This window comes from Protopterus annectens, chromosome 6.part0, assembly GCF_019279795.1.
Source record: "Protopterus annectens isolate FY-2018-M chromosome 6.part0, PAN1.0, whole genome shotgun sequence".
In the NCBI taxonomy this organism is placed as follows: domain Eukaryota; kingdom Metazoa; phylum Chordata; order Ceratodontiformes; family Protopteridae; genus Protopterus; species Protopterus annectens.
Genome location: NC_056737.1, coordinates 1028245447 through 1028261913, shown reverse-complemented (window position 1 = coordinate 1028261913; position 16467 = coordinate 1028245447). Strand labels below are relative to the sequence as shown.

Sequence of the window (16467 nt, the reverse complement as noted above, 5' to 3'; positions counted from 1 at the left end):
AATATGCAAAATCAAAAAAAATATAAACAAGATACATGAATGTTCTTAAACAAAAATATACAGTATAAAAAGGACCTTTTAATATGCTAAAACAAAAAATATACAGATTAAACAGGACCTTTGAATATTCAAAATAAAAAAATACAGTATAAACAGGACCCGTGAATATACAAAATTTAAAAAATACAGTATAGAAGGAGAATATAACAGGAAGCAGGTCAAACACCCTGTGATAAACATACACCTTGTAACCTCCCTGATCATGGGAAATCATCCTCACTACCATCATCATCAGAGGCTACAGATCTTCCAACATCAGATGGGGCGGTTCCACAGTGCTAGTACCAGATAAAGAGTCACCTGCGAATATACGAAAAAAAATACAGTATAAGCAGGACACATGAATATACTAAAACAAAAATTATACAGTATAAACAGCACCTGTGAATATACTTAAACAAAAATATACAGTATAAACAGGACCCGTGAATATACTAAAACAAAAACTATACAGTATAAACAGGACCCATGAATATACTAAAACAAAAAAATACACAGTATAAGCAGGACCCCTGAATATACTAAAACAAAAACTATACAGTATAAACAGTACCTGTGAATATATATATATATATATATATATATATATATATATATATATATATATATATATATATATATATATATAAATAAAAAACTACAGTATAAACAGGACGCGTGAGTATGCAAAATCAAAAAAATACAGTTTAAACAGGAAACATGAATATACTAAAACAAAAAATATACAGTATAAACAGGATCCATGAATGTAATATAACAAAAAACTTATAGATTAAATAGGACCCTTGAATATACTAAATAAAAAAATATAGTATGAACAGGACCGGTGAATATGCAAAATTAAAAAATACAGTATAAACAGGACACATGAATATAATAAAAAATAAAATATACAGTATAAACAGGGCCCGTGAATATACTAAAACAAAAAACATACCGTATAAACAGGACACATGACTATACTAAAATAAAAAATATACAGTATAAACAGGACACATTAATATACCAAAACAAAAAATATACAGTATAAAAAGACACATGAATATACTAAAACAAAAATAAACAGTATAAACAGGACGTGTGAATTTACTAAATCAAAAAAATACAGCATAAACAGGACCCGTGAATATGCAAATGAAAAAAAAATGCAGTATAAACAGGACCCATGAATATACTAAATAAAAAAAATACAGTATAAACAGGACACATGACTATACTAAAACAAAAAATATACAGTATAAATAGGACATATGAATATACTAAGTAAAAAAATATACAGTATAAACAGGACCCGTGAATATACTAAAACGAAAAACATACCGTATAAACAGGACACATGACTAAACTAAAACAAAAATATACAGTATAAACAGGACCCATGAATATACTAAAACGAAAAACATACCGTATAAAATTAAAACAAAAAATATACAGTAAAAACAGGACCTGTGAATATACTAAAACAAAAATATACAGTATAAACATGACACATGAATATGCTAAAATGAAAAAGATACAGAATAAACATGACACATGAATATACTAAAACAAAAAATATACAGTATAAAAAGGACCTGTGAATATACTAAAACAAAAAATATACAGTATAAACAGGACACATGAATATACTAAATAAAAAAATACAGTGTAAACAGGACCTGTGAATATGCAAAATTGAAAAAATACAGTATAGAAGGAGAATGGAACAGGAAGCAGGTCAAACACTCGGTGATAAACATACACCTTGTAACCCCTGACCATGGGAAATCATCCTCACTACCATCATCATCATCATTATCAGAGGCTACAGATCTTCCAACATCAGATGGGGCAGTTCCACTGTGCTGGTACCAGATAAAGATTCACCTGTGAATATACTAAAAAAATATACAGTATAAGCAGGACACATGAATATACTAAAACAAAAAATATACAGTATGAAAAGGACCCGCGAATATATTAAATAAAAAAACTAGAGTATAATCAGGACCCGAGAATATACTAAATCAAAAAAATACAGTATAAACAGGACACATGAATATACTAAAACAAAACAATATACAGTATAAACAGGACCCTTGAATATATTAAAAAAAAAAGATATAGAGTATAAACAGGACCTGTGAATATACTAAAACAAAAAATACACAGTATAAACAGGACCCCCGAATATACTAAATCAAAAAATGCAGTACAAACAGAACACATGAATATATTAAAACAAAAAATATACAGTATAAACAGGAACCGGGAATATACTAAAACAAAAACTATACAGTATAAACAGGACCTGTGAATATATATATGTATGAAAAGAAAAAAAAACTACAGTATAAACAGGATGCGTGAGTATGTAAAAATAAAAAAAATACAGTATAAACAGGACCTGCAAATATGCAAAATCAAAAAAATACAGTTTAAACAGAAAACACGAATATACTAAAACAAAAAATATAAAGTATAAACAGAACCAGTGAATATACTAAAACAAAAAATATACAGTATAAACAAGACACATGAATATGATAAAATGAAAATATACAGTATAAACAACAGGACCTGTGAATTTACTAAATAAAAAATACAGCATAAACAGGACCCGTGAATATACAATTTAAAAAAAAATACAGTATAAACAGGACCCATGAATGTACTAAATAAAAAATAAAACAGTATAAACAGGATACATGAATATACTAAAACAAAAAATATACAGTATAAACAGGTCCCGTGAATATACTAAATAAAAAAATACAGTATAAACAGGACCTGTGAATATGCAAATTAAAAAAATACAGTATAAACAGGACCCATGGATGTACTAAATAAAAAAATAAAACAGTATAAACAGGACACATGAATAAAAAATATAGAGTATAAACAGTACCCATGAATATACTAAAACAAAAATATATAGTATAATAGGACTCGTGAATATACTAAATAAAAAAATACAGTATAAACAGGAAGCATGAGTATGCAAAATAAAAAAAAAAACTACAGTATAAACGTGACCTGCGAATATGCAAATCCAAAAAAATACAGTAAAAACAAGACACATGAATGTACTTAAAAATATACAGTATAAACAGGACCCATGAATATGCTAAAACAAAAAATATACAGTTTAAACAGGACCCTTGAATATACTAAATAAAAAAATACAGTGTAAACAGGACCTGTGAATATGCAAAATTGAAAAAAATACAGTATAGAAGGAGAATGGAACAGGAAGCACGTCAAACACTCGGTGATAAACATACACCTTGTAACGCCTGACCATAGGAAATCATCCTCACTACCATCATCATCATCATTATCAGAGGCTACAGATCTTCCAACATCAGATGGGGCACTTCCACGGTGCTGGTACCAGATAAAGATTCACCTGTGAATATACTAAAAAAATATACAGTATAAGCAGGACACATGAATATACTAAAACAAAAAATATACAGTATGAAAAGGACCTGTGAATATACTAAATAAAAAATAGAGTATAATCAGGACCCAAGAATATACTAAATCAAAAAAATACAGTATAAACAGGACACATGAATATACTAAAACAAAAAATATACAGTATAAACAGGACCCATGAATATATTAAAAAAAAAGATATAGAGTATAAACAGGACCTGTGAATATACTAAAACAAAAAATACACAGTATAAACAGGACCCCCGAATATACTAAATCAAAAAAATACAGTATAAACAGAACACATGAATATATTAAAACAAAAAATATACAGTATAAACATGAACCGGGAATATACTAAAACAAAAACTATACAGTATAAACAGGACCTGTGAATATATATATGTATAAAAAGAAAAAAAACTACAGTATAAACAGGACGCGTGAGTATGTAAAATCAAAAAAATACAGTATAAACAGGACCTGCGAATATGCAAAATCAAAAAAATACAGTTTAAATAGGAAACACGAATATACTAAAACAAAAAATATACAGTATAAACAGGACCAGTGAATATACTATAACAAAAAAGATATAGTTTAAACAGGACCCTTGAACATACTAAATAAAAAAAAAATACAGTATGAACAGGACCTGTAAATATGCAAAATTAAAAAAATACAGTATAAACAGGACACATGAATATACTAAAACAAAAAATATACAGTATAAACAGGACCCGTGAATATACTAAAACAAAAAACATCATACCGTATAAACAGGACACATGACTATACTAAAATAAAAAATATACAGTATAAACAGGACACATTAATATACAAAAACAAAAAATATACAATATAAAAAGACACATGAATATACTAAAACAAAAATATACAGTATAAACAACAGGACCTGTGAATTTACTAAATCAAAAAATACAGCATAAACAGGATCCGTGAATATGCAAATTAAAAAAATACAGTATAAACAGGACCTGTGAATATACTAAATAAAAAAAATACAGTATAAACAGGACACATGAATATACTAAAACAAAAAATATACAGTATATACAGGACCTGTGAATATACTAAAACAAAAATATACAGTATAAACAGGACACTTGAATATGCTAAAACAAAAAAGATACAGTATAAACATGACACATGAATATACTAAAACAAAAAAATATACAGTATAAAAAGGACACATGGATATACTAAAACAAAAAATATACAGTATAAACAAGACACATGAATATAATAAAACAAAAATATACAGTATAAACAACAGGACCTGTGAATTTACTAAATCAAAAAAATACAGCATAAATAGGACCAGTGAATATGCAAATTCAAAAAAAATACAGTATAAATAGGACCTATGAATATACTAAATAAAAAAAAAACAGTATAAACAGGACACATGAATATACTAAAACAAAAAATATACAGTATAAATAGGACACATGAATATACTAAGTAAAAAAATATACAGTATAAACAGGACCCAGAAATATACTATATAAAAAATACAGTATAAACAGGACCCATGAATATGCAAAATCCAAAAAAATACAGTATAAACAGGACCCATGAATATGTAAAATCAAAAAAAAATACAGTATAAACAGGACACATGAATATACTAAAACAAAAAATATACAGTATAAACAGGTCCCATGAATATACTAAATAAAAAATACAGTATAAACAGGACCTGTGAATATGCAAATTCAAAAAAATACAGTATAAACAGGACCCATGAATGTACTAAATAAAAAAATAAAACAGTATAAACAGGACACATAAATATACTTAAACAAAAATATAGAGTATAAACAGTACCCGTAAATATACTAAAATAGAAAATATACAGTATAGACAGGATTTGTGACTATACTATAATAAAAATTTACAGTATAAACAGGACACATGAATATACTAAAACAAAAATATACAGTATAAACAGGACACATGAATATACTAAAACAAAAATATACAGTATAATAGGACTCGTGAATATACTAAATAAAAAATACAGTATAAACAGGATGCTTGAGTCTGCAAAATAAAAAAAATACAGTATAAAGATGACCTGCAAATATGCAAATCCAAAAAAATATAGTATAAACAAGACACAAGAATGTACTTAAACAAAAATATACAGTATAAACAGGACCTATGAATATGCTAAAACAAAAAATATACAGTTTAAACAGGACCCTTGAATATACTAAATAAAAAAATACAGTATAAACAGGACCTGTGAATATGCAAAATTGAAAAAAATACAGTATAGAAGGAGAATGGAACAGGGAGCAGGTCAAACACCCTGTGATAAACATAAACCATGTAACCCCTGACCATGGGAAATCATCCTCACTACCATCATCATCATTATCAGAGGCTACAGATCTTCCAACTTTAGATGGGGCAGTTCCACAGTGCTGGTACCAGATAAAGATTCACCTGTGAATATACTAAAATAAATACAGTATAAACAGGACACATGAATATACTAAAACAAAAAATATACAGTATAAACAGGACCCGTGAATATACTAAAACAAAAAATACACAGTATAAACAGGACCCCTGAATATACTAAATCAAAAAAAAATACAGTATAAACAGAACACATGAATATATTAAAACAAAAAATATACAGTATAAACAGCAACCGGGAATATACTAAAACAAAAACTATACAGTAAAAACGGGACCTGTGAATATACTAAAACAAAAAGTACACAGTATAAACAGGACCCCTGAATATACTAAATAAAAAATATAGTATAAACAGAACACATGAATATATTAAAACAAAAAATATACAGTATAAACAAAACCAGTGAATATACTATAACAAAAAAGATATAGTTTAAACAGGACCCTTGAATATACTAAATAAAAAAAATACAGTATGAACAGGACCCGTGAATATGCAACATTAAAAAAATACAGTATAAACAAGACACATGAATATACTAAAACAAAAAATATACAGTAGGTTCATAGGTTCATAGGTTCATACTAGGCTATCTGCCCTAGGGCATTTATAAGCCAAGCCAGAGTGTGTGTGGCTTTCACCACCCCTTAGGATAAGAATACTATACCCATTAGTTTGCTGTGCCTCTGTCCAGCAGTGATACAGAGATGATTCCCGGGGTAAACCTACGATCTCCCATCCACTCGTCAAGATTTCTCTTGAACAGAGTCAGTGAGGGGCTCTGCCTCACATGGACTGGGATTCTGTTCCATAGTGTAGGGAGTCTCTGGGTGATGAATCTGTCCCTCCAGCACATCCTATTTATATCTGTGTTGAGGTTTAAGTCTCTTGCTCTCGTGGCTCTGGTGGATTTGGATTTTTTGAGGTGGAGCATGTCCATTAATTCCGGGTTGGACATGGCCTTGTATGTCAGGCACAGATCACCTCTGAGCAGATGGTATGCAACTGAATAGAGCTGGAGTTTCTTCAGTCAGGCATCGTATGACATATGTTTGAGCCCCTTTATCCTTTTGGTGAGGAACTTTTGGGGTCTTTCCAACTGCTGCAGGTGTCGGGTAAGGTACATTCCGAATGGGGCGTTGTACTCAATCATCGGTCTGATAAGTGAAGAGTACAGGGGTACAATGACCTCTCCTGATCTGGATGTGAATCCCTTCATGATCAGGTGGGCAATGTAGAAGGTCTTCCTAACCACTTTGGCAATGTGAGTGTCAAAAGAGAGGTTACTGTCAACTTGGGTCCCCAGGTCCGTGTTTAATGGATTACCACCTATGTGGTAATTAGGGGTTACCTTGTTTTTCCCAAAGGGTATGACTATACATTTTTTGGCATTTAGCTTAAGGCCATGGCTCTGGCACCAGTTATCCATTTCTATGAGACCTTTCTGGAGGATGTCTGTGTCTGATGGAGTGTCAATTATGGTGCCCAGTTTGCAGTCATCTGCAAATTTTGTCAGCCACAATCCCCCTATGTTTGCCTGCACTTCAGAAAAATAAATGCTGAACAAGAGGGGCCCAGGACTGAGCCCTGTGGGACACCGCTCATGACAGGCTTAGAGTCTGACATGGCACCAGCAACTCTAACCCTGTGTGTTCTGTCCTTGAGCCAGTTTGCAACCCATCTTGTGACATATGGGTTTACATCTAAGCTGGTGAGCTTTTCTATGATGCCCGAGTGGGGTATTGTGTCGAATGCTTTTGCTAGGTCAAGGTAGGCTGTGTGAACTGCCTTACCCTCATCAATGGCCTTAGTGACTGTTTGAAAAAGTCGACCAAGTTCAAGAGGCAGGATCTGCCCTTGACAAAGCCAAATTGGGTAGGATCCAGTGTCTGTAGGTCCCCAATGTCTTTATTTATGAGTTCCATTATGATCCTCTCCATAGCTTTGCAGACAAGGCTCGTCAAGCTTATGGGGCGGTAATTTCCAGGGTCCGTAGAAGCACCGCCTTTGTGGAGTGGGACCACAGTTGCCGTCGCCATTCTTTGGAGTGCGTATCCTGTAGTAAGGCTAAGATTAAACAGCAGCCTTATGTGTGGGTTTAGTTCCTCATTGAGTTCGTGTAGCACACAGCCGGGGACACCGTCCGGTCCCATTGATGCTGTGTTTTTTGCTTTAGACAGAGCAGCTCTCACCTGGGCATCTGAGATGGTTGGGAGGCTAGACTCTGGTGGGATAGATATTTCTCCTTTTGGGGGGGAGGGAGAAATTTGCACTGAACCTGTCTGCCAGTATGTTGGCAATGTCTGTGGGTTCAGTGATTTTTTTATCATTTTGGACTAATTCTGAGCATATCTGGGAGTTTCCACTCAGGTTTCTAACATAGCTAAAGAAGGCTTTATGATTGTCTTTTGTGTCATTAGCGATTTTTCTCTCAAAGTTGGCCTTGGATGATTTTATGAGTGATCGTAGTTTTTTGCTAGTATTGATCAGAGATGCCTTAGCATTTAGGGATTTTGCTCTGTCATGTAGTAGCTTTCTCCTCTTGTTGTAGAGTTTGTTTATGGCTGGAGTCCACCAGACCGGGCGCCTGCCTTTGGTGGAAAAGGTCTTGATTTTATTAGGGATTGCTTGATCCATACATTCCTGGAGGTGCTCGTAGAAGGCATTTGTAAGGGTTTCAGCAGCATGGGTTGTGGTTTCCACTGGCTCGGGGGCCTTGAAGGATACCACTCCAGTCTTAAGAAGTGTGAAGTTTGCTTTTGAGAAGTTCTTCACTGTGGTCTTTTTTGCTGGGGGTGGGGGCGGGATGTGGATCTCCAGTGAGATTAATTTATGGTCTGATCTCACCAATAAGGGATATACTTCTGGTGTGGAGCATTTTGTCCCCATGTTTGTGATGATCAGGTCTAGTATATTTTCTCCTCTTGTGGGAATGGTGACTAGTTGTTCCATAGCATTTGAGTTTATGAACTCAAGGAACCTTTGGGCTAGGGTGTTGGGGCTTGAGTAATGTTCCCAGTCTATGTTTGGGTAGTTGAAGTCACCCAATATGATGGTGTTTGGAGAGACATTTATACTCTCCAGTGTCTTCAGGAAGGCTGTGTGGGTTTCCTGAGTTTGAGAAGGTGGTCTGTAGCATGTTACAAACTGTAGGGCAGTTTACCTATGGTTAATTGCACCTGGATGGTCTCCTATGCTTCGATGCGTTGCCACTAACCTGGAGGTGTGGGTATCCTTTATGAATATGGATACTCCCCTCCTTTGTAGTTCGGTCCGGATTTTGGGGCGGAGCATGATATGAGGTATAACCTGATAGTGCTGGGGTGCTCTCAGGAGCCTTGAACCAGGTTTCAGTCACAGCACAAACATCGATGTTCTCCATACTGAGGAGGGCTTCGAGGGCATGCATCTTGAGGTTTAGACTTCTGGCATTGAGCAGTATTACCCTTAGTTTTTCCATTTTTGTTTTCTAGGGGTAGGTTTATCATTTGAGCCTTGCCTAAAAGGCACTATGGGGTGGCAAGAGCCTTTGCCAATATCCGGAAGCCCAGGGTGACAGGTGCAAGCCGTCCCTTGCGAAGCAGCGTGGCTTGTCAAGCATGTCATCCCAGGCAGACAGACATTGGATCCCCTTAGAATGACACCAGTAATTAAGCCAATTATTAAAGCTGATCATTTTGTCTCTGTATTGTGGCATCATTCTTGGTGAGGGTAGGATACTGCTCAGGGTCAGGGTCATACCAGCCTGGGCTACATAATCTGAGAGCTCCTCTATGTCTCTTTTCATGTAGTCCAGGAGGTACGTCTCAGGTCGTTCACACCGGCATGGACAATGACTGAGTCATACTTGTACTTGCTGTGGAGTGACTTGAGTGCTTGTGTTATGTGGCGGATTCTAGCGCCTGACAGGCAGCTAACTGTGATCTTTTCCTTGTTCAGTCTGGTGAGTGGGGCGTCAGTGTGTCTGACTATGGAGTCACCTATAACAAGTGTGTCTGGCATTGTGTTTGGCCTTAAGGGCTGTGACTGTTTAGCACACTGACTTTGAGAACTATGTGTTGCATGTCTTATGTCTTGAGGTGGCAGTTGCTTGGGTGTCTGCTTTGGAGGCCTCTGTAGTTTTGGTAGATTTTTGATCAGTGCCTCCGAGTATGTCTTTGTGTGTTTCTGTGTTTGTTTTGCAGTTGTGATAGTTCTATGTGAAACTGGGTTTGTGGTGTGCGTGGTTTCCTTCTCCTCCTGTCTGGTCTTGCCAGTCCTGAGTTGAGAGAGCTCAGCCTCCAGTTTGGCTATATAGTTGCATCTCTCACATGTATTTGTGTTTTAAGGACCCGTGAATATACTAAAACAAAAAAACATACTGTATAAACAATGGCTATACTAAAATAAAAAATATACAGTATAAACAGGACACAATATTCCAAAACAAAAAATATACAGTATAAAAAGACACATGAATATACTAAAACAAAAATATACCATATAAACAACAGGACGCGTGAATTTACTAAATCAAAAAATACAGCATAAACAGAACCCGTGAATATGCAAATTAAAAAAAATACAATATAAACAGGACCCGCGAATATACTAAATAAAAAAATACAGTATAAACAGGACACATGAATATACTAAAACAAAAAATATACAGTATAAATAGGACACATGAATATACTAAGTAAAAAATATACAGTATAAACAGGACCCGTGAATATACTAAAACAAAAATATACAGTATAAACAGGACCCATGAATATACTAAAACGAAAAACATACCGTATAAACAGGACACATGACTAAATTAAAACAAAAAATATACAGTATAAACAGGACCTGTGAATATACTAAAACAAAAAATATACAGTATAAACAGGACACATGAATATGCTAAAACAAAAAAGATACAGTATAAACATGACACATGAATATACTAAAACAAAAAATATACAGTATAAAAAGGACCTGTGAATATACTAAAACAAAAAATATACAGTATAAACAGGACACATGAATATACTAAAACAAAAAATATACAGTATAAACCGGACACATGAATATACTAAAACAAAAATATACAGTATAAACAACAGGACCCATGAATTTACTAAATCAAAAAAATAAAGCATAAACAGGACCCGTGAATATGCAAATTAAAAAAAATACAGTATAAACAGGACCTGTGAATATACTAAATAAAAAAAAAAATACAGTGTAAACAGGACACATGAATATACTAAAATGAAAAATATACAGTGTAGTAGGACACATCAATGCACTAAGTAAAAAAATATACAGTGTAAACAGGACCCGTGAATATACTAAAACAAATCTGTGACTGTACTAAAACAAAAAATATAAAGTATAAACAGGACACATGAATATACTAAAACAAAAATATAAAGTACAAACAGGACACATGAATATACTAAACAAAAAAATACAGTATAACACAGCCCGTGAATATACTAAATCAAAAATACAGTATAAACAGGACCTGCAAATATGCAAAATCAAAAAATACAGTATAAACAGGACACATGAATGTACTTAAACAAAAATATACAGTATAAACAGGACCCGTGAATATACTAAAACAAAAAATATACAGTCTAAACAAGACCCTTTAATAGACTAAATAAAAAAATACAGTGTAAACAGGACCTGTGAATATGCAAAATTAAAAAAAATACAGTATAGAAGGAGAATGGAACAGGAAGCAGGTCAAACACCCTGTGATAAACATACACCTTGTAACCCCTGACCACAGGAACTCATCCTCACTACCATCATCATCATCATTATCAGAGGCTACAGATCTTCCAGCATCAGATGGGGCAGTTCCACAGTGTTGGTACCAGATAAAGATTCACCTGTGAATATACTAAAAAGATATAAAGTATAGGCAGGACACATGAATATACTAAAACAAAAAATATACAGTATAAAACGAACATGTGAATATACTAAATAAAAAAATACGGTATAAAGAGGAACCGTGAATATACTAAATCAAATAAATACAGTTTAAACAGGACACGTGAATATACTAAAACAAAAGATATACAGTATGTTAGAGAAATCTGTATTAATATATATATGTTTAGTGCTTATTAGAAGCTAAAAGAGTTAACACATTTCATTCTATTTTACATACAGCTTAATTCTGTATGAAATTATAAGATGATTTTTCAAACCACAGTATGCTTTCTGAAACTGCAAGATGCACTCTGACCTAGTATTTGCTAGCACAGCAAAATTCATGTTTATGCCTTTTGGAAATGTACTGAGAAGCAGGTGATTATCTTCTAGGTCAGGGAAATGAATAGTGTATGACTAGAACAATACTGTTTTCTATAATATGATTGAAAATGAACAATCAGCTCTGTTATGAGAACATGCACAGCTGCGGAAAAGAAGAGATACATGAAACAAAAGACTGCTTGAAGAATCTGTACTTGCTTTGTGCTCGAAATAGCTATAGTACCTTGAATGGTAACATAACATAGTGGGAAGCTGCATCTAACCAGTGGTCACCAAGGCCACGTTGTTTTTCTTAGGAAGTTTTTCATAAAATTGATAGTGCAAAAAGAAAATCATGGACAAACAGCTGCTATGAAGTAATGATGTTAAAACTTGTGATCTGTTACATCAGCTTGGTAGGCAATGTCTTGTTAGAAAATGTATAAAAATGACCTTACTTCCTGATTTTAGTTAGACAAACTCTGTATTAACATGTTTTTGTCTCCTTTTTGCAAGATTAAAGTGCCTTAACCTGAACCTTCCGTGTATTGATCTTTTTGAAGTTTATTTTTCCTTTGACAGATTGGTCCTTTGGACTGGAAACTCTCACTCTAGCTCAGGTCAGATGGGCCCGGTGGCATGAAACCGTACGGGGAAAAGGCCACATTGGTTCTTCTGCACTGAAAGACCTCCGACTGAATTGTCGTTCAAAAGAGGCCAGCCACTGTTTCTGATCTGCGATTGGAGGACGAGTCAACGGTTCCAGCAGTGAGACGATCAATCACGGAGGCTCAGGTAAGGAGGAATTTACCTTTTCTTTGTTTCAGATCAGGGACTTGTTACAGTATTTGTTTTTGTCAGGGAGATTTTGTATAAATCAGGGACAAAAAAGATTGCTGTCTTGTCATAGATCAGGGAAACAGGATAGGTAGGCAGCTATTCTAGATAAACTGTGAAAAAAGAGAAAATCGTGGTACCACGTGATAAGAAGGGTTACGTAACAATTTCTAACTAAGTTAAGACAACATGGGAAATAAGAGCACAAAAAAATCCCGAGATCCGCCATTAACCGAAGACGTGAAATATATGCAATTACACCATGCCGATAACGTTAGGTACTATACAAAATGGGTTAATAAATACAAATTTGATGGCAAATTAGACAAACCTTCACTTATCAAATGTGTCAAACAACTTAAAAATGATGCAAAAGGTCAGGTAAAAAGCAACGCCAATTGGGAGTTCCTCAGGCACACAGGTGGCTGGAGGAAGCAAACCACAGAGAACAAAAGATTAAAAATTCAAAAGCAATGTTTTTAGACAAAGAAGACAATAACCTAGTAATGGCATCAGCCCCTCTGCCCCCTCCGCTTTCCTTACCAGAATATGAAGCGAGTGGACAAGCTGATCCACCTCTGCTATACCCAACTGTCCCTGCGAAATCAAAACCATTTGTCAGAGATCCTGTCGAGACTAGGTCTCGAACACGTAACTTAAGAGGGGATATTGAATTGTATGAAATAAATAAAAATTCACAAGCTGTGAGTGAAGAAGAAATATGTCCACTCATAGAAGTACCAAATCCACAGGCAGGACAAGCAGGACAGGATCCAACTCTTCTAGTGTACAGACCGTGGACACCTGAAGACATCCGGAAAGCCACAGAGGGAATTCCCCATCTGAAAGCTAATTTTAGAAAATTCCTAGAAGACTTACAGGGCATGAGGTTAAGTTACCATTTAAATGGAGAAGAAGTAGAGAAAGTAGTCAGACAAATCGTAGGTCCAGATTGGCACATGATCAGTGGCAACTGGAATCCCCGTGATGCAGAACATAAGTCACTCCCACATAGCAATGCAGAGCTGGATAACAGACTGAAAGGTCTGACAGACCGAATCTCTGAGAAATGGAAGCCTAGGGCTGACTGGACTTGCATTAATTAATGCATCCAACAGGAAGGTGAAACTGTAGATAGATATTATGCTAGATTATTAGAGTGTTTTAATAACCATTGTGGAATGCAGGTACCTGAAGACCAAACACATGATTCCCCATATGAGCAACAACTAAAGAATGCATTTTTGAAGGGCAGTATTGCACCCATAAGTAGTTTCATTACAAAGCACATGGCAGATCATCGTACGAGTAGATTACAGTCATTACTTGAATATGTAAGACATGCCGAAAGGCATTTTAATAGCAAAAAGAAAAAGAAAACTCAAGTATTCGCAGTAGAAGATGGAGCAGAAGTCTTTGTAGTACAGTCTGGGAAGAAGGGTAAGAAAAATGCCCAGGGAAACAAACAATCTGATAAGTGATCAGAGGAGTTTGAAGAGAGAAAGAAAAGGGGTGAATGTTTTAAATGCGGAAAAAAGGGACATTTGGCAAGGGATTGCAGGCAAAACAAAAAGGTAGCCACAGAAGATAAAGCGGGTGAGGACTGACTATATGATAGTCAAGAATCACTAGAAGGGAATAACCAAGAAAAGACAAATGTAAATGTGATAGAAGGAGTAGAGAATGTGATAGAAGAAATAGAGGAAGTACAAGAAATCACCGATGGTGAAGAAAATGAAATTTTGGACTTGGCATTATTGAGCCTAGAGCTCTATTTAGCAGACACAAAACTGTAAATTACACTTCTGGTAGAGGGGAGGGAAGTTAAATTTCTGTGTGACTCAGGGGCTTCACGGACCCTGATACATCCTTCCAAACTACCAGAAAATTCAGAATCACTTGATTATATATTAGTGAAAGCAGCCAATGGACAGCTGTATCGGGAGCCACTCTCCCATAGCATAGCAATAACTGACCCTGTTTCATGGATGACCCAGAAGAGCAAAATTGTCGTTTCTGCAAAATGCCCAGTAAATCTTTTGGGCAGAGACCTTATGCAGATATTTGGCATAGCAGTAGTTCCAACTATGCAGGGTATGGAAGCACAGTGACAAATGGATACTTTTGTGGTGCGACCGGAGGGTGAAACATTTTATTGGTACAGCCAGAACTTGGTTACGACTGGTCCAGGGGCAGTAACCGTAGAACTGATGAATGTAGCCATCAGTAAATCCCCCTTCCTTGACACTGATAAACAGCATTTGTTGCATTGTACTCTATATTACTGTAGCATACCAGGACCTGATAAAGAATATGAGCAAGAACTGTTTAGAAACCATGCTAACAGATTGGTATTGCGTAATCTGTACTGGGACACAGAAGGAAACAGTGTAGTTAGCTGTTCATTGCCCCAAGAATTCCTAGCACTTTATAAATCTAATCAATTACCACATGTTAGTTTAACTAAAGACAAGAATGTGAAGTGGGCAGACCTAGGAGAAAAAGTCACAAGGTGGGAAAAACAGACAGAATTAGAACTGTCAGACCAGGGAGTACAAAAGCAGAAGTTGAATTGGATAACACAGAGACACCCAGCTGTGCACTTGCTGGCAAGTGAGGGCAGCTGAGTATCACTCTTACTAGAGGAAGAGGAAAAAGCTTTACAAGACATACCAGAGACTCTCTGGTCAACAGGGAAATCAAATGTAGGATTTATTCATACAGCAGGACCAGTTACTATCACGCCAAAGTCAGCATTTAGACCTCAAAAGAGACAGTATCCCTTGAGAAAGGATGCAGAAATAGAAATCAAACCTATAATAGCAGCCTTATTTAAGGAAGGAGTATTGATAGAATCTCCCAATTCGCCATGTAATACACCCTTATTTCCTGTTAGGAAAGCAAATGAAGAATGGCGTATGGTCCAAGATTTACAAGCTGTAAATGATGCAGTTATACCTAGATCACCTATGGTGTCAGATCCACACACCTTATTAAATGATTTGAAACCTTAACAGAAGTATTTTTCTGCGGTAGATATTAGCAATGCGTTTTTCTCAATACCGATACACCCTGACAGCCAACATTGGTTTGCATTTACATTTCAGGGGAAAAGGTATACATACATGCGACTACCACAGGGATATTGTGAGAGTCCAACAATATTCTCACAGGAAATGGCAAGTAACTTAGCGGGATTTATCCCACCGAAAGACAGCCAGATTTTACTTTATGTAACGACATTCTGCTGGTGGCCCCCACTCAGCAAGAATGCAGAGAAGATACCATAGCATTATTACAATTTCTAGCCACTCAAGGACACAAAGTTAACAAAAACAAACTGCAACTTTGGAAAAAGCAGGTTAAATACCTGGGATATGTAATATACAAAGAAGGCAGAATATTAGATAAAGACAGGAAAACAGCAATATTACAAGCACCCAAACTGACTACCA

At 35.0% G+C, this 16467-nt stretch overlaps 1 protein-coding gene across 1 annotated transcript in view; it reads left to right on the top strand.

The window, feature by feature from the left end:
- LOC122804652 (inter-alpha-trypsin inhibitor heavy chain H3-like) overlaps positions 1-16467 on the top strand; it is a 1432534-nt gene that overhangs the window by 227733 nt on the left and 1188334 nt on the right. The window lies entirely within an intron of this gene.